General features: G+C 40.2%; 1 protein-coding gene across 3 annotated transcripts in view; it reads right to left on the bottom strand.

The window, feature by feature from the left end:
* Nucleotides 1-9,274: 9,274 nt before the first annotated feature.
* Nucleotides 9,275-20,079, bottom strand: part of SFXN3 (sideroflexin 3) — a 36,308-nt gene continuing 25,503 nt past the window's right edge. Inside the window, exon 14 of one of the 3 annotated variants that reach the window (XR_014026639.1) lies at nucleotides 9,275-9,493. The gene's annotated coding sequence lies outside the window, so the exon portion shown is untranslated. Of the gene's footprint in view, nucleotides 9,494-13,251; nucleotides 13,360-17,263; nucleotides 17,498-20,079 lie in introns of those variants that run through there. The other 2 variants (XR_014026640.1, XR_014026641.1) reach the window with 2 other exon arrangements.

A 20,079-nucleotide genomic window follows, 5' to 3' on the forward strand; every position in this document is an offset into this window, starting at 1 on the left:
AGGAGGACTGCAGGAAGATGTGGTTAAATTACACTTCTACACTTCCACTTAATTCAGACATTAAGGTCCTGAGCATTTTTCTCATGAGGGTTCATTGCAAGATAAAGTAGAATGAAACAAGAACAGAGTTAAAATGACTGACTGAGATATGAAGCCTACAATAGTAACTACACCATTAATAAATCAGTTAACTAGAAATGAAACTCACAAACTCATGGAGACTAACATCCTCACTACTACTGTTAGTAAGAATGCAATTAAAAGGACCACATTTTCTTGCTGTAGTATTCAGTTCAGCATCCTGAGGTCCTTCAGCTATAGTGGATTTCCATCAGTGCTAGGTACGAAGCTAATGACATAGGATTATGATAGATGTTGTCCAAAACATCAGGTTGCTTTTTCCAATTTCAAGCTGGTATGGTAATCCCTTTTGTAGGCAGATTCCTGGAAATTTGAAATACAGTAGTCAAATATACTGTACATTGGAATGAAGTATTGTTCTTTCCCTAAAGTTAGAAGTACTTGAGGAATTTGGAGGTTCTGGATCTGGAGGTTGGGTGAGCCTGTCAGTGTGATTTTTTAATATGATCATTACTGTATGAATTTGATTTGATTGTCCTTAGGCAGCGTTATGGTCTTACGGTATTATTTTGTTATTGTTTGTTGTTCTCATTTGTTACTGGTTTTAAATTTAGGCTTAACTAACCGAATTGCAATTAGCAGAGATAGGTAGTTATATAAATCAATATAAGTAAAAATATTAAATAACTTGATTGAATAAATTATTGTGAATTTTGATAGGATCTGATATGATCTGTGCTTTTGCCCCACATGTCTACCAGAATATTGCTTTAAGATTTCATATTGTATTGCAAAGTATTTTGGCTTAATTAATTGCCAAAAATAAAATATATTTAAAAAGAGGTGTCAAAAATTCATATTTAAATATTATGCATTTTTAAAAAATCTAGTTCCTAGTGCAATGCCTGAATGAAATATTTGAATAAAGAAACATTATTGAAAATGATACGTTTAGGAAATAGGAGGACCCAGCTATCCTTTTGCTAAACTGAGTGAAAGTAGGACAAATCTAACGGAGGAAACATATTAATATTAGTATGTGAGGTAGCACTTTGATACAACCATCAAGGTATCACCCACCAAGTTTTTCTGTCCACAAGACTGGCAATGGCATTCATTTTCCTAATCCCATCGTGTTCTATATATCAATTTTATATTTCATCCATATATTCAGGGTAGACATTAAATATAACCTACAATACCCTATAGTTATATATTTCCCTCTCTGTTCACTTTAATTTAATTTAATTTAATTTAATAACATTTATATACCGCCCTTCTCCCTGAGGACTCAGGGCGGTTCACAGGGCAGAATAAAATAGCAAATACAAACATTAAAAAGAGATTAAACAGTTGCCCTAGTTAAAAAAAATAGAAGTACAATTCTAAAAACCCCAAGATAAAATTAAAAGACCAAAGATAAAACAACCCCACCGATCCCCATCAGGCTAGGCCAGCTTGTACAAACAAAAATGTCTTGAGATCGCGACGAAAGGAGCGAAGATCGGGCGCCATCCGGAGCTCTACTGGTAGCTGATTCCACAGCTCCGGAGCGCCCACAGAGAAGGATCTCCCCCTGGGGGCCACCAATCGACATTCTCTGATCGGTGGCACCCTGAGGAGGCCCTCTCTGTGGGAACGCACAGGGCGCAGGGAGCTTGATGCCGGCAGCAGATGTTCCCTGAGGTACTCCGGCCCCATGCCATGGAGGGCTTTAAACACCGTTACCAGTACCTTGAATCTCTTGATTCTGGGAGAAAAGGTAATGTAAATATTCTGTTATTCACAATGCAATGGATTTTCTGGATAACTCAAGGATGGGCAACTTGCATTCCATCAGAGGGATCATCAGGATATGGTAAAGAAAATCAAGATGGTACGATCGAAGCTCTGCCCATTTTTTAAAATATGTGTTGCTTTGGATGCATCATTTTGGTTGCCATCTTGACTTTTCACCATAATGCAGGCACCCCATGTTCAAAGAACCAGAAGTGGCCCCAGCTTGTTTTTTTCTCCCTATGCCGCTAGATACTAATAATATTTTGACATTGTAGTTAGGTGGCAAACAATCAACATTTAGCAGAGTGTTTTTAAGCATTTACCTGAATGTTCTTGAGCATTTGTAAAGGGGGGGGGGAAACCAAAGTTGATGAGCTGAGCTTCTGAGAGCTATTTTTTTTAAAGAAAGAAAACCAACACCCCAAAAGAGAGGGGGTAAATAGCCAAATTTTTAAATCCTGCCTCCTCTGGAAACATCATCACATCACTGCTATGCATGTGCAAAGCAGTGGGGAAAAGAACACACTTAAAGGCATGATCACCTGAAGGAAAAATCACTTGGTCTTAATGTAAGGTGTACTGAATCATAAAATGCAACTCCTCTGGGATGAATTCCTAGCATCAAGAGTCCTAGAGTAAGTAAATTACTCCAGACCTTTTCTGTCTTTTTGCTTTACAACCCGCCCTTCTCCTTAAAATGTGCATCATTTAAAATTCAACGAAAGCAAAGCTATTTAAGCCAGACTTCTGGGTAGAATGACTGAAATCTGTTTCACTTTTGAAATGACAGGGCAGAACTTTGTTTTTAATGCAACTTCTTCCTCTCCTCTCCTCTTCCTCTTCCTCTTCTCCCTGAAGGAGGAGTGGAGATGGAGACAGCAAAACCACCGGAAGGGCATTAATGCGTCCAATGCAGTTATGCATTGCAAGAAAGCCACTAAAACATGAAAAGCTCATACTAGTATTTGCAGACTTTTTCACACATTGCTGAAAGAAATAAGTCCCAGTTTCTGGCCAAGGTCTAGACAAAAAGTCTGTGTAGTTAGAAGCCTAACTTAATCACATAGCTGTTGCCAACTGGCTGGCTGTTTACGTGTCTGCTAAATCCATGCCTACATCATATAATTAATGCATGTGAAATTATTTTGTTCAATCTGAGAGCTGGCATTATCAGCCAAAATGCTGGAGGTGTGGCGATGAAGATGCAACATATTTTCACATATGGTGGACTTGCAAAAAGGTGAAGGCCTTCTGGATAAAAATTTGGTGGAATATGCAGAAGATTTTCAAGCAAAGGATAAAGTTTTGTCCGCAACTTTTTTTGTTGGGAATAATTACAGATGCTACGGTTGTGGACACTAAGTTGATGTTGAATTTAATTACGGCAGCAAGACTATTAATAGGTCAGTATTGGAAGAAGGAGGAACTGCCGACCATAGAAGAATGGACTTTAAAGGTTTCTGACCTGGCAGAGATGGCAAAGATCTCGGCTTATTTGAAAGATCACTCGCAAGAACGTTATATCATGGAATGGAGAAAATGGATTGAGTATATCCAGAACAAATATAGGACTAAAAAGTTTCATGTAGCATTTGAATAAGTCTTCCTTTTCTTTTTCTTTTTTCTCTTTTTTTTCTATATATACTTAATATTAATAGTGTTTGTATTATCCTATATGAGCCAGAGAGTGATAGATTTTAGAGTTTATGGTAGTTAGCATATGGATGTTTATGATCGTTTTTTTTTTGTTTTTATACCTTGTACTTAGCTCTGGGAAGTCGGGGGGGGGGGGAGGGGGAGAGGGGTAGGGAGGGAGGGAGAAGGGAGGGGGAGGGGGGACTGTTAAAGATAAAATGTATGTTAAAACTTTTCAATTAAAAAAAAATCTGAGAGCTGGCAATTACTTATTTTCATCCTTGCTAAGTAGTAGTCCTATCAAGACTGTTTGCTTCATTTTCTCTCTTTTCATAATAATGAACACCTCCCATTTTCAGTGGCTTGCAACATTTGTTCTGAATGTTTTTTTGCATTGCTCTTTTTCTTTCACATTGCCTTCATAGTCCACTATAGTTTCCCCTGACCACACAATCCTTTTATCTTATTGACTGTGATGACCAGATGGTTTGTTGATGAAGTAAGGATTGTACTTCTGATGTGAAGACATCATAACATTTATCAATAAACTCATGAAGGTCGTTCGTGGGTTTTAAAAAAAGCTGGAGCAAAATTGGTTTATGAATTCTGAGAAACAAGAAAGCAAGATAAGGAAGAAACAGAAGCTACATGAACAATAGAAAAATAATACACGGTGTTGGTGAAGAGGTTGTGGGTTTATCCTTTTTGGCAACTTTGAATATTCTGCTCTAAATAAGTTTTATAAAATGCAGTCCTAATTAAATTGGGTTTGGTAAAATCCAACTAAATACAATATCCTTACTTTGGGGCATGACATTGTTTGGAGTGCTTCTCTCCCCTTTCAATGTCATTTTATTACGAAACATTTAAGCCACTTTGAACATATGTGGGTTGAGAAACACCCAGCCAGGCAGGGAGGAGGACTCAAGTGGGGAATTAGCCTTGAATTGTTGTGTAGCTGCAAGAAAACTAGGTCTCAAGGTTCTGACTGATGAATCCAAGCAAGCAAGCAGGCTCTGAAACAATCCAATCTCTTAATGCAAAATTTTCATTTCGGCACGATTGCAAACAAAAGCAGCTCTGGAAAAAACCCCAATCCATGTAGTAAAAGTGTAAAATGCCCTCTCCCCCATTTTAGTCAGGTCACGTTTCCCAATTACGTGCTAAAATATTGTTATGAGAAAGTGTCTCTGAGTTTGGCCAGACACTTGGTGAACTGTCCTTGGTTCTCACAGTCTGACTTCTTCATCTCTGAAGCCTGCATTTCATTTCCCTTCCCTCCCCGCCCCCAAAAAACCTGGAAGCTAGATAGCAAAACTGCTGAATTTCAAGCTAAATTGCCTCTTCCCCCCAAATTTTCTATAAGCCAAAGAATTATAGATTTAAGGGGCTCTATTATTTCCAGCTGCTTGACAGAGGGAACTGAATTGTCAAATGGGACCATGCTTTTCAGGACTGTAACTCCAGAACTTTCACTCTGTTATTTTACTTCTGCTCTGATCCATTCTTCCTGCTATAAAAAGGATGAGGTACCACAGAAGTATCTGCTTTACTGTATAAGGAATATTTGCCCTTTTCCAAAGTGAGTTGTTTTATTTTGATGCTCAGAGCTGCAGAGGTTTCTCATTAATGAAAAAGAAAACTAGTATGGTAAATTCCAAATTATACTTCTTACTGTTTTCAAAAAGACACTTCTATTTTAAGTTGATTTTGTGTGCTAATTTTAACTCCACTTTCCAAATTCCTGTGGAGAAATCTCACTCTGTTATTATGCAAGTAGTTTATTCCTGAAATAATTCTTTTGTTAGGAAAGCAAAATCCTCATTCCCTCTGTTTATTTGCACAAAGTGTTGCAGCATTTTTAGTGTAATGCTTCAAGATCTTTGTCACCACTGAATTCCCAGTGTAGAGGCTGAATTTTTGATAAAGAATAGGGTCCTTCAAGACCAAGTTCAGGTTTAAACTATGGTCTGGGTTGGACAAACTCAAACAAATACAGACAATTGGGTTTGTAGTTTAGAAAGAAAAACATTTCCTAAATTCTTTCAGTAATTTATATATGAAACTAAGAAGGAACAAAATCTAGTGATAAAAAGCATATTGAAAGTGTCACGCTTCCGACGTATGGGCTTTTCAAGTGACTCTGAGGCATTGTTTACCTTAAAAGTCCTTTATTAGGCTAATACACCGGCAAATGCTTGCTCGAAGGAAGCTGGAATTTGAAATCTCCGCCCCTTGCACGATATATTAAAACACAATTCTCCACCTTTCTAATTTTGTCATTAATCATATTCTCCAATTAATTTAAAGAATCAGTTTCCCTTCCGTTAGAAGACCCGCCAAGGCCTTATCTTCTTTAGTTAGAGAAATGGCCTTGAAAGTGAATTCCTACTCATCCCTCCTCCCAACCTTAAACTAATCTTTTAAAGCAATACACAAGTTTAACATATGAAATGGCTACTTCTTCATCTCTTGTCAAGCAATAACATTCAATGTTAGCAGAGTTGACATCCGGCCCCCCTTACAAAAAGGACAGATCCTGTAATGTAAACAAAATACAAGATAGCAACTGGCTTTTGATTTGTTGGGGTGTTTCTCATAAAACCTCTTGATAAGTCTGTCAGCTTTCACATCAGTAGATTTCACCCAAATGGCTTCAGACAATGGGTATCCCTTCCATTGTACTAGGTATTGCAATTTTCCCTTAAAGATTCTAGAGTCAAGAATACATTTCACTTCATAATGGGTCTGACCTGCTACCATGAGTGGTCCAGGTGCTTTCTTAGTGGGAGATCTTAAAGTGGAGGTTCAAAAAGTTTTCAGCAAGCTACAATGGAACACTGGGTGAATCTTCCCCAAAAGTCTGGGTAGTTTCAATTTTACTGTGACCGGGTTGATTTTCACAATGGGGAAAGGCCCCAAGAATTTCGGTCCCAATTTCTTATTGCCGTAAGTTTTGGTTGACAAATAGACCTTTTCCCCAACTTGGAATGTTCTTTGGGGAGCTCTCTTTTTGTCAGCTTGCTTTTTGTAGGTCTCAAAGGTCTTTTTTAAGGCCACCTTTGTATTTTTCCAAACTTCTTCCCAACCCCTCACCCAATGATCAAGAGTCTGGGAAGCGGAGGGTAACTGTGGGTATTCTGGTATGGGGTTGAATTCTTTCCCTGTGGCTACACAGAAAGGAGTGTAGCCGGTGCTACTATGTACTGAATTATTGTAAGCCACCTCTGCAAAAGGGAGGAGGTTGGTCCAGTTTGTTTGTTGGTAAGAGACGTAGCATCTAAGGTATTGTTCCACCATTTTGTTGGCGGATTCTGCGGCTCCGTTAGTAGCCGGGTGAAAAGCAGTTGATAGGCCTTGAGATGATCCAATTAATTTAAGAAAGTTTCTCCAAAATTTTTCTGTGAACTGCACCCCTTTCTGGTTGCTGATTTAATGGCTGCCAGCACATTTGGGTCCTGCTGCTGCCACCCTTGCTGTTGTCCTCCTACCAGCTCCTGATCTCCAGGCTTCTGAACCACCCCTAGCTGTTGCAAGGCTTCTATTAGCTGGGGCAAGCTCAGAGGTTGTTGGCCTTTCACTTGTGGGGGCTTCCCAACCTCCCATTGCTGCAGAGGCCCTAGGCTGGGGTCCTCTGTCTCTATGGGTCTGGAGGGCTTGGCAGGGGACTCCTGGGTCTGGCAGGCAGTCTGATCTGCAGACAGGATTTTCCACTCACCCGAGTATTCAATCTCAGCTGGCCTGGCTGCTTCAAAGCTCCTGGAGTCTCTGCTGGGCTTAATCTACTCTGATGACCAGTCCAATTCTCCTGGTTGTTTGGGTCTAGCTCCCAGCTGGGAGGATTGCTGAAATTCTTTCCCTGCCGGCTTCTTCGCTGGCCCTTCCCCAGCTGGGGTGGCTGCTGGTGCTGGAGAGCTGGCTTCAGGCAATTTTTTTTAATCCCATTTATATCCCACCCTTCTCCGAAGACTCAGGGCGGCTTACAATCTAAGAAGCACAAATCAATGTGCTTAGCAATAGCCTTCATTCTATGTATATGCCTGCTTATTAGGGCTTTCGCCCCCCCCCCAGCGGCATTTTTACAAAGTCAGCTTATTGCCCCCAACAATCTGGGTCCTCATTTTACCTACCTTGGAAAGATGGAAGGCTGAGTCAACCTTGAGCCTGGTGGGACTCGAACCTGCACTAATTGCAGGCAGCTGGTGTTACTTAAGGAGGCATTAGCCCACTGCTCCACCAAGGCTCTTTTACTCCCTCCATTATGGGATCTTCCCCAACTCTTTGCCAGACTGCCTCCCAAACTTGGAGACAGCGACGGGAGGTCAGGACTCCCTAATTAGTTTAAAAAGTAGTGTGGATTCCAGCTTGATGTCAAGTTTCTGACCTATGGGCTTTTCAAGTGACTCTGAGGCATTGTTTACCTTAAAAGTCCTTTATTAGCCTAATACACCAGCAAATGCTTGCTCGAAGGAAGCTGGAATTTGAAATCTCCACCCCTTGCACAATATATTAAAACACAATTCTCCACCTTTCTAATTTTGTCATTAATCATATTCTCCAATTAATTTAAAGAATCAGTTTCCCTTCCGTTAGAAGACCACCAAGGCCTTATCTTCTTTAGTTAGAGAAATGGCCTTGAAAGTGCATTTCTACTCATCCCTCCTCCCAACCTTAAACTAATCTTTTAAAGCAAGTTTAACATATGAAACGGCTACTTCTTCATCTCTTGTCAAGCAATAACATTGAATGTTAGAGAGTTGACAGAAAGTATATGGTATCTCATACAGTTTGCCAAATGTGGAGGAAGAAAGACAAGCATAAAGTTTACTTAATGCTCCCAAAGAAACCCTTTGACTGCTTGTAAAGCATACTGAGTTGGAGAAAGCAGCCAAAAGTCATCCGTGCCTTTTAGTCATTTATACTAGAGCTGATAGGTACATGTTGACTGTTTATCCAAGTACACCCTTTCTCTATAGATCATTAATAATGATTTCAGTCTCCGTGTGTGTTTAGACCCCATCCCAGTTTGTATGGCTACAGTACTTTGTCAATAAGATTCAGCAAAGTGCACTAACATTGCTGCAACACCTCTGCCTAATTGGCAAAAATATTTCAAAATATTCCATTAGTGGCAGCTAGGGATTTAAGAAAGTTTTGGCCTTTAATTTCCATAACAAATTATCACTCCCCTCCCAGAGATGTCATTTAAAACATATAAATATAGATATAGATGGCTAGATGGACAAAGGAGAAGCACAACAATCTCCAAAATGAGATTATTGGACTAAGGAAAGGTAAAAAAAAAGGTCAACTTGGAAAGATATATGATAAGCAGGCCCCTTTATGTGCAAGTCATTTACATTTATGAAGAATCTTTTCTCAAGGTTTGCAATCATAAAAGCAAAATGTTTGTTAATTAATTTTTTAAAACCTTCTTTGGAAAAGCTACCTGAAGAGTAACTTACCAAACTCAGTGGCCATGGAAGATTGTTTGCTGCACAATAGATAAAAGCTAGGTAGAATATTATGGAAACTAACAGGAGTGTGTGATTGATACATTGAATAGAGTACTTTATGAGTTACAGTGTTATTTCTCAAAATATTATACACATACACACATACACATATCTACACAAACATACAAATTATTGCATTTCTATACAAAAATATTATCTAAAACTACCATTCAGGACTGAGTGAACTACCAATTGGAGGGTGCAATCCTATCTTTGCCTATCTGATATAAATTCCATTTAATTGTTTGAGATTTTTAAAATGTTTAGGGACACCTTCTTGTAAATATATTAAAGTAAGTTCATATATGTTTCACATACGCAGCACAAACAAGTTACTTACCATAAGATCTATGCACTTTTCAGATTGTTTTAAAAATATTTTAAAAATATTTGATGTGATTAACCCAATCTTGCAGACACATTGATTGGGGGGCCTTGGCAGCAGAGTAGGAATAGCTGTTGAGAAGAGCACAACTTCCGCACTGCGAGATGAGTGGTATGAGGGAGGGAGGGAGGGAGGGAGGGAGGGAGGGAGGGAGGAAGGGAGAGACAGAGACAGAGAGATTGATTTTCTTAAGTCCACCATCATCACCAGCCAGGAAGGGGCCAGTTTTGGGAGCTGCCAACTGAATCCCTCACATACTTCTAGTTTTTCCTCTTCTTTCAAGGCAAATTACAGAAAATAGGCCTATTGTTTTCCTGCAAGGAAATGTTTCTTATTTATTTAAATGCTGAGAAAGAACAGAACTCTACCAAATAAAGAACACTGTTATGGTCCATGAAAGCTTGGGGACAAAGGGGGATTGAGGATGGCGTGCTTATAGTCTTCTTTATAAAGCACAAGAGCTAAAGTTCTCTGGGCAATCCTCTCCATAGTGATTAAAACATTAAATCAGCCTTTCTCAACCAAATTCCAACCAAATTTGCTCAGCTAAAACCTTGAGACTAGTTAGTATAGTCCTATGAAAAACCTTAATTTTCATGTTGAACCATTTAATCCACCTGCTCACCCAATATAGGAATATAGAAATCCAAATTAAAGCGTCTACAACACATGGTTGTGCAATCTTTGTTTGAATTCAGATGGTGAGGGAGAGCGCTTCACCTTTCTGAGAAATTGGTTCTATTGTCAAGCTTTTTTATTGCTAGGAAATGGATTATAACATTCAATTGGAATCTGCCTTCCTGTAATTTCTGTGCCTTGCCTTTAGGATGAGAGAGAACAAGTCTTCTGAGATATGTGGCTGCATTATGGTTTGTGCTTTTCCAGGCAGTTCAGCAGTGAGTGAGAAGAAGCCAAGAGCAATAAACACGATCCTGTGAGGTCTTCCATTCTCACACAGCTGGAGAACTTGAACTTCTTGGAAAACTGTAAGTATCTCTTCAGTTTTGCTCAGTTTGGGGTCTAAGTGATCATGAAGTAATTATTTTGAGACAGCTAACAAACTGTGTTTGCAGCGCTGTATAGAAGTAGAAGAAAATTCTATAGTTGTCTGTAGTAGGCAATTATTTTAGACAATTCTATAATAAATAGAAATTTTTGATAATCCAACATTCTATTATCACAATGCTACCTCAATTGCAAAATAGACTCAAGTGCAAAAGTAGAGTTTTTCCTTTACTCAGAAAAAAAAGCCAGAAGCACAGTATTGCATATACGAAAGTAATTCAAATGTTTCCCATTACCTATTTCTAAATTTGTAATAAAAAGTTGGGAAAGACCCATAAAAAGACCTATAAAAAAGATTTTGGTTTGTTTCTTTTTAAACCTCAGTAGCAATCCTAATCCTAGGGAGCGATCAGAGATTGCACCAGCCATTTATTTTCCTGTCATCAAAACCAAATAGCTTATTGTTTGACCAGATAAGTTAAGCCAGAATCAGCCAGGGTAAGAAGACATTAAAATTGGCCCCCTTCCCAACATCTGGCAGAATAGTCTGCTTGCCTCCCAGGGACCCCTGCTGCAGGGTTTCTGATAATCAGACATCTGGTTTCCAAATAAGAAAAGGAAAGGAAAGCACTTTATGTAGCCTAGCAGAGAAAAATAAAAGGAGAGGGTTGTTTTGTTTTGGTCATTATCTCCCTGTGATATTAGTTGCACTGCAATAGAAACAGTCCACAAAGAGGCTAAGGGGTAGACAACATCTGTATGTCAGCATTCCAGCATACCCAAAGGTGAAGGAAGGTAACAAAAGCAATTCAGCAGCATTCAAACCAGAAGAATGGACTAGGTAGCCAATGATATATACTCTGAAGGGGTTATTTCAAATTAGGTCAAATTCCTCATTTGAAGCTATTATTTCCCAATAACACAGCTCTGGGATTGTCTCCCACTGTGAAATCCATTTCAAATCCAATTAATTGTAACCAGGATAATTTACCATGGAATGTGTGACTCTCTAATGAAACTCGATTGATTTTGCAGAATGTCTTCTGCTGTAAGGAAGGATTGTACTGTGACATATGGTCTGCCGTCTTTAAAAACGTGGCAACACTCACTTTTCACAAAAATGCCAATACAAAGAAATCCCAAGTCTCCAACAAGATGTGATATTTCTTTGCATTGGCATTTTTGTACTGTCACCAGGCACAATGACATATTCCCTCCAGTTTCAGCCCAAAGCTGTTCTGCTCTTCAGAATCATGACTGCCAGACTAAGACTTGCCCAGAAGACTCATGTAGAAACCAATAGTAGTCTGTCTTGACAGTACCCCATAGAAGAGCCTGCCATTTGTTTTACCATGGATCTGAGACAGAGATCCTTTTCTACCATTTTCTTTAACTATTGCTGGTAAACTAGGCTTGGGACCAAGACTTCCATGGCAGGTTGCACCAAGATTGCTAGATTTAAAAATTCTGATCAATGTCTACATTTGCTAGTCTAACTGTGGCACACTGGCACACAGACTTCTAGTGGTACAAGGGATAATCAATTATGGCTACTTTCTAATGCCAGGTGTGGGGAACTATGGCCCCATGCTGGCTCAGGAATTTTGGGAGTTAAAGTCCACAGGTCATAAAGGGGCCATAGTTCCCCAGTCCTGTTCTAACCCAATGTTTTTCAAACTTGGTAGCTTTAAGATGTGTGATCTTCCGTTCCCCGAATTCCCCACCCTGCATGCTGGGAGTGGAAGTTCACACATTTTAAAGTTGCAAAGTTTGAAAAACACTGTTCTAGCCTAATGGGAGTCTCTAGATTTTTTGTTGTTGTTAGAGGTTCCTTTACAATTAAGGACAGGAATAATTGTCACAGAAATCTTTCGCTGAAGAAACATCTGTTTACAATTTTATGTCAAGCACTACTTTTTTTGGCACAAACATAAGCTGCAGTCTATATTTTTAAACTAACCCTGTATTTTTTGAAAGAATTGCTCCTTTGGGCATTTAAAGGACAAGAGAATACAATTTGGGTTGTGCCCCTTTATAACTGGAAGATAATTCATTACACTGCAAACTAAGCATTATTCTACCAGGCCTGAGGCTGAAGTTTGAATTCACCTAACTGGATATTTGAATTTGAATTTTATTGAATTTATGTACTGCCCTTTCCCATAGGACTCAGGGCGGTTTACAGGGTACTTAAAACAACAATACAAAAATTAAAAACAATTAAAAAAATTAAATTAAGTCCCTGAAGAAATAAAAAAACCGAGTTAAAACTCTCAGCCTGGGCCAGAGAGCTCGAAGAGCCAGATCTTCAGGTCCCGGCAAAATGAACGAAGGTCGGGGGCAGTCCTAAGCTCCATGGGCAGATGGTTCCAGAGGGCAGGCGCACCCACAGAGAAGGCCCTGCCCCTGGGTGTTATCCGCCGGCAATCTTTTACCGGCGGAACCCTGAAAAGGCCCTCCCTGTGGGAGCGCACAGGACGAAGGGAACTTGATGCCGGCAGCAGGTGTTCCTTCAGATATCCCAGACCCAAGCCATTTAGGGCTTTATAGGTCATCACCAGCACCTTGAATCTCACCTGGAGGGCAACTGGAAGCCAATGCAGCTCACGGAGTAGAGGTGTTACAGGGGAGTATCGGGGAACCCCCATCACAACTCGCGCGGCCGCATTCTGCACCAGCTGAAGCCTCTTAGTGGTCCTCAAGGGCAGCCCCATGTAGAGAGCATTGCAGTAGTCTAAACGGGAGGTCACGAGCGCATGAGTGACTGTGCATAGGGCATCTCGGTCCAAGTAGGGTCACAACTGGCGCACCAGGCGAACCTGGGCAAAAGCCCCCGTTGTCATGGCTCCTATGTGATCTTCAAAACTGAGCCGTGAATCCAGGAGGACGCCCAAGTTGCGGGCCCTATCAACGGGGGGGTAACACGATATGGGGGTAACAGGATATGTTCATGATTGCCTAGCAAAGCAAGTAAGAAGAGAAAGTATTCAGAAAATATTCAGACCCCCTTCACTTTGTCAATTTTGTTATGCTGTAGCTGATTCTACAGTTGTTGAAATTCATTTTTTTCTCATTAATATTTTTTTTCTCATTAAGTGAAAATTTCACAACACATGGGCAGACTTAACTATGGCATCAGCTGGGAAACTGTGGGCATCTGAGACCAAGCTAAATAAAAAAAAATGCTGGAGAATTCTCAGAAGCATGGCACTCAGACAAATCAGCATCTACAGGCACATAAGAGATAAATTACATTGATTTCAACACCCAGAAAAACAGGGGTTAATACCAGGGGCAACACCAGAAAACAATCAAACAATGAAAAACAGCCGATCAAGAAACTAGCAAAGAGAAAACGCCCATTTCCCCACACTGTCAGGGCAAGCTATTGGATATAAATAGAGAGCAAACCCCACTTTAATAATAATAATAATAATAGTAATAATAATAATAATAGTAGTAGTAGTAGTAGTAGTAGTAGTAGTAGTAGTAGTAATAATAATAATAATAATAATAATAATAATAATAATAATCCCCTTCATGGATTACTGCCTTGTCGTGGCGAAGGGGCTTGCGTAATTCAATGAAGCTATGAGCTATGCCGTGCAGGGCCACCCAAGACGGACAGGTCATAGCAGAGAGTTCTGACAAAACGTGATCCACTGGAGAAGGAAATGGCAACCCACTCCAGTATCTTTGCCATGAAAACCCTATGGACAGTACCAAAAGGCAAAACGATATGACGCTGGAAGATGAGCCCCTCAGGTCGGAAGGCGTCCAATATGCTACTGGGGAAGAGCAGAGGGCTAGTACTAGTAGCGCCAGAAAGAATGAAGCGACTGGGCCAAAGCCGAAAGGACGCTCAGCTGTGGATGTGTCTGGTGGTGAAAGGAAAGTCCAATGCTGTAAAGATTTTTTCTCCATAGGAACCTGGAATGTAAGATCCATGAATCAAGGAAAGCTGGACGTGGTCAAACAAGAGATGACAAGACTGAACATTGACATCTTAGGTATCAGCGAACTAAAATGGACAGGAATGGGTGAATTTAATTCAGATGACCATCAGGTATACTACTGTGGGCAAGAATCCTTCAGAAGAAATGGAGTAGCCTTCATAGTCAATAAAAGAGTAGGAAAAGCAATATTGGGATACAATCCTCAAAATGACAGAATGATCTCAGTTCGAATCCAAGGCAAACCATTCAATATCACAGTAGTCCAAGTCTATGCCCCAACCACCAGTGCTGAAGAGGATGAAATTGACCAGTTCTATGAAGCACTACAGCACCTTATAGAACTAACACCAAAAAATGATGTTCTTATCATCATGGGGGATTGGAATGCTAAAGTAGGAAGCCAAAAGATAACTGGAATAACAGGCAAGTTTGGCCTTGGAGTGCAAAATGAAGCAGGGCACAGGCTGATAGAATTCTGTCAAGAGAATGCGATGGTCATAGCAAACACTCTTTTCCAACAACCCAAGAGACAGCTCTACACATGGACATCACCAGATGGTCAACACAGAAATCAGATTGACTATATGCTCTGCAGCCAAAGATGGAGAAGCTCTATACAGTCAGTAAAAACAAGACCAGGAGCTGACTGTGGCTCAGACCATGAGCTTCTCCTTGCAAAGTTTAGGCTTAAACTGAAGAAAGTAGGGAAAAGCACTAGGCCACTCAGGTATGAATTAAATCATATCCCTGTTGAATATACAGTAGAGGTGACAAATAGATTTAAGGAATTAGATCTGATAGACAGAGTGCCTGAAGAACTATGGACAGAGGTTCGCGACATTGTACAAGAGGTAGCAACCAAAACCGTCCCAAAGAAAAAGAAATGCAAGAAAGCAAAATGGCTGTCTGAGGAAGCTTTGCAAATAGCTGAGGAAAGGAGGGAAGCGAAAGGCAAGGGAGAAAAAGAAAGATACGCCCAATTGAATGCAGAATTCCAGAGAATAGCTAGAAGAGATAAGAATGCCTTCTTAAATGAACAGTGCAAAGAAATAGAAGAAAACAATAGAATAGGGAGGACCAGAGATCTTTTCAAGAAAATTGGAGAAATGAAGGGCACGTTTAATGCAAAAATGGGCATGATAAAGGACCAAAATGGCAGGGACCTAACAGAGGCAGAAGAGATTAAGAAGAGGTGGCAAAATTACACAGAAGAACTATACAAGAATGAGCTTAACGTCCCTGATAATCACAATGAGGTGGTCACTGACCTCGAGCCAGACATCCTAGAATGTGAAGTGAAGTGGGCCTTAGAAAAACTGAGCAACAACAAAGCTAGTGGAAGTGACAGTATTCCAGCTGAGCTATTCAAAATCTTAAAAGACAATGCAGTAAAAGTGCTACACTCAATTTGCCAGCAAATTTGGAAAACTCAACAGTGGCCACAGGATTGGAAAAGATCAGTTTACATTCCAATTCCAAAGAAAGGCAGTGCCAAAGAATGTTCAAACTATCGCACCATTGCACTCATTTCTCATGCTAGTAAAGTCATGCTTAAAATCCTACAAGCTAGACTTCAGCAGTATGTGGATCGAGAACTACCAGAAGTACAGGCAGGATTTCGAAGAGGCAGAGGAACTAGAGATCAAATTGCCAATATACGCTGGATCATGGAGAAAGCTAGGGAGTTCCAGAAAAACATCTACTTCTGCTTCATTGACTATGCTAAAGCCTTTGATTGTGTGGATCACAACAAACTGTGGCAAGTTCTTAAAGAGATGGGAGTACCAGACCATCTTATTTGTCTCTTGAGAAACCTATATGCGGGTCAAGAAGCAACAGTGAGAACTGGACACGGAACCACTGATTGGTTCAAAATTGGGAAAGGAGTCCGGCAAGGCTGTATACTGTCGCCCTGCCTATTTAACTTATATGCAGAGCACATCATGAGAAAGGCAGGGCTAGATGAATCAAAAGTTGGAATTAAGATTGCCGGAAGAAATATCAACAACCTAAGATACGCAGATGATACCACTCTAATGGCAGAAAGTGAAGAAGAACTAAAGAGCCTCTTGTTGCGGGTGAAGAAGGAGAGTGCAAAAGTTGGGTTGAAACTTAACATTAAGAAAACCAAGATCATGGCATCTGGCCCTCTCAATTCCTGGCAAATAGATGGGGAAGAAATGGAGGTAGTGACAGATTTTATTTTCCTGGGCTCCAAGATCACTGCAGACGGGGACTGTAGCCAAGAAATTAAAAGACGCTTGCTCCTGGGGAGGAAAGCCATGGCAAATCTAGACAGCACACTAAAAAGCAGAGACATCACCCTGTCAACAAAAGTGCGTATAGTCAAGGCTATGGTCTTCCCAGTTGCAATGTATGGCAGTGAAAGTTGGACCATAAGAAAGGCTGAGCGCCAAAGAATTGAGGCCTTTGAACTGTGGTGCTGGAGAAGACTCCTGCGAGTCCCTTGGACTGCAAGGCGATCAAACCGGTCAGTCCTAGAGGAGATCAATCCTGACTGTTCTTTAGAAGGCCAGATTCTGAAGCTAAAACTCAAGTACTTTGGCCACCTAATGAGAAGGAAGGACTCACTGGAGAAGAGCCTAATGCTGGGAAAGATCGAGGGCAATAGAAGAAGGGGACGACAGAGAATGAGGTGGCTGGATGGAGTCACTGAAGCAGTAGGCGCGAGCTTAAATGGACTCCAGAAGATGGTAGAGGACAGGAAGGCCTGGAGGAATGTTGTCCATAGGGTCGCGATGGGTCGGACACGACTTCGCAGCTAACAACAACAAAAACAATAATAATAATAATAATAATAATAATAATAATAATAATAATAATAATAATCAGGCATCATTAAAGGGACCTTGGAGGTCATCTAGTCCAACCCTCTGCTCAGGCAGGAAACCCTATACCATTTCAGACAAATGGCTGTGCAGTCTCTTCTTAAAAACTTCCAGTGTTGGAGCATTCACTGCTTCTGGAGGCAGGTTGTTCCACTGGTGAATTGTTCTGTCAGGAAGCTTCTCCTTAGTTCTAGGTTGCTTCTCTCTTTGGTTAGTTTCCATCTGTTGCTTCTTGTCCTGCCTTCAGGTGCTTTGGAAAATAGCTTGACTCCCTCTTCTTTGTGGCAGCCCCTGAGATATTGGAACATTGCTATCATGTCAGCCCTAGTCCTTCCCTTCATTAAACTAGACATACCCAATTCCAGCAACCATTCCTTATATGTTTTATCCTCCAGTGGCCCAATCATCTTTGTTGCTCTTCTCTGTACTCTTTCTAGAGTCTCAAAATCTTTTTTATATCGTGGTGACCAAAACTGGATGCAGTATCCCAAGTATGGCCTTACCAAGGTATTAATACTTCACGTGATCTTGATGCTATCCCTCTGTTAATGCAGCCTAGCACTGTGTTGGCTTTTTTGGCAGCTGCAGCAACTGCTGGCTCATATTTAAGTGATTGTCCACTAGGACTCAAAGATCCCTCTCACAGTTACTACTATTGAGCAAGGTACCACCTATACTATACCTGTACATTTGGTTTTTCTTGCCTAAATGTAGAATCTTACTTTTTTCACCATTGAATTTCATTTTGTTAGATAGCACCCAGTGTTCAAGTCTGTCAAGAGCCTTCTGTATCTTAAGCCTATCTTCTGGAGTGTTGGCTATTCCTGCCAGCTTGGTGTTGTCTGCAGATTTGATGAGTTCCCTATCTATCCCCTCATTCAAATCATTGATGAAGATGTTGAAGAGCACTGGGCCTAGAACAGAGCCCTGGGGCACCCCACTACACACTTCCCTCCATGCAGATGCAGTTCCATTGAGGACCACACGCTGAGTACGGCCAGTCAGCCAGCTACGAATCCATCTGATGGTGATGCTGTCTAACCCACATTTTTCTATCTTATCAAGTAGTAGGTTGTGATTTACTTTATCAAATGCCTTACTGAAGTCCAAGTAAATTATATCCACAGCATTCATCTGGTCCACTAATTTTGTCATTTGGTCAAAGAATGCAATAAGGTTTGTCTGGCATGATCTGTTTTTGACAAACCCATGTTGTCTTTTAGTAATGACTTTGTTTGCCTCTAGGTGTTCACTGATTCGTTGTTTGATTATCCTTCTAGCACTGAAGATGTAACTTAGCTGAGTAATGAAAAATCTGTGTGAAAACAACAAAGCTCAGAGAACACCAAGAACTCACAATTTTCTGAAAGTTTGTTTTAGTGATTCTCTCCAGTGCAAATAATGTACATTTGTATCCTGATCATCAGGGATTCAGGCAAATGTAGGGACTTGGATCATTTGATGGCAGTTGTCCTATATGTTCTAGGTTCCTCACATATGGGATACTCTTTTTTTATTGAAAAGTTTTACAATACATTTTTGAATACAAAAACCCTCCTCCTCCTCCTCCCCTCTCCCCAACCCCCCCAACCCTCCCCTCCCCTCCCCTCCCCCCTCCCCGACTTCCCAGAGCTGAATACAGGGTATAATAATACAAACAAGAATAATCTAAAATAAGCTAACAACCATAATAAAACATTAAATTTTATCACACTTTAATTCTCCATAGTCAAAATATTAATAAAATAACTACTAACTAATTATACGTCATAAAAAATCCGCTACTTATTCAAATGCTAAATGATACTTTTTAGTCCCATATTTATTCTAGATATATTCAATCCATCTTCTCCATTCCACAATGTATCTCTGTTGCGAGTGTTCTTTCAAATACGCTGAAATCTTTGCCATTTCCGCCAAGTTAGAGACTTTCAAAGTCCACTCTTCTATAGTCGGCAGTTCTTCCTTCTTCCAATATTGTGCTACTAAAAGTCTCGCTGCTATAATTAAATTCAACATCAACTTTGTATCTATAACATATGGGATACTCTTAACCAGGGCTTTTTTTCTCATAGAACGCTCAGAATGGAGTTCCGGCACCTTTTTTGGATGGAACCTTGTAGGGTAGGCAAGGCGGGTTGTATGACATGGGTGAGTTCTGGCACCTTTTTCTTTTACAAAAAAAGCACTGCTCTTAACTGTATTTACCATTAAGCGTATCCAATCTACTTTGTGAAATTCAAACAGGGGAAAAAAGGAAGCAACTTGGCAAGCAACTTTCCTTCTGCTATAAGGGGAGGCAAGAAAACAAGTTTCTGGGACTGAAAGGAACAATTCAAATAGCCCTGAAAACTGTTTCAGTCTTTACTTATTTTCTTTATTCCTGTAAAGAACAAAGAATACTGGGCCAAATTCTGGTCATAGTTTTCTATATAGGGATTACTCCAGGCAATGTGTTTAATTGTTCATATCTCTTTGTGGAATTATGATCTTCACTTATCACAGGCAGCAACATATGACTTTAACAAGAGTAAGCAAAATAGTTATTTGATCTTCCCACTAGCTCAGTTATCTCTGTTCTATATTGTGAATACAGCGCCCTCTGCTGCCATCTAAAGGACACACGCTAGTGGTCTGCATAGACCAGAAAGCTGTCAGCAGCCATAGAAGCTGACTGATAATTAAATTATGAACTGGGTGTAAAGGAGTAATTTTTTATCTGGTTATCCTGAATAAACCCCCTAGTTGAAAACTTCCCCAGTTTGGTCTACTTTAAGTGGATTAAAGTACAATTTTAATAATTCTGAGTTGCAGCAGATGCATTCCACAAATCTTTAAAGAGTACAAGGAAAATTAATCTATACGATTATCAG

The sequence above is a fragment of the Vipera berus genome, assembly GCF_964194415.1.
Source record: "Vipera berus genome assembly, chromosome: 5".
NCBI classification, from domain to species: Eukaryota; Metazoa; Chordata; class Lepidosauria; order Squamata; family Viperidae; genus Vipera; species Vipera berus.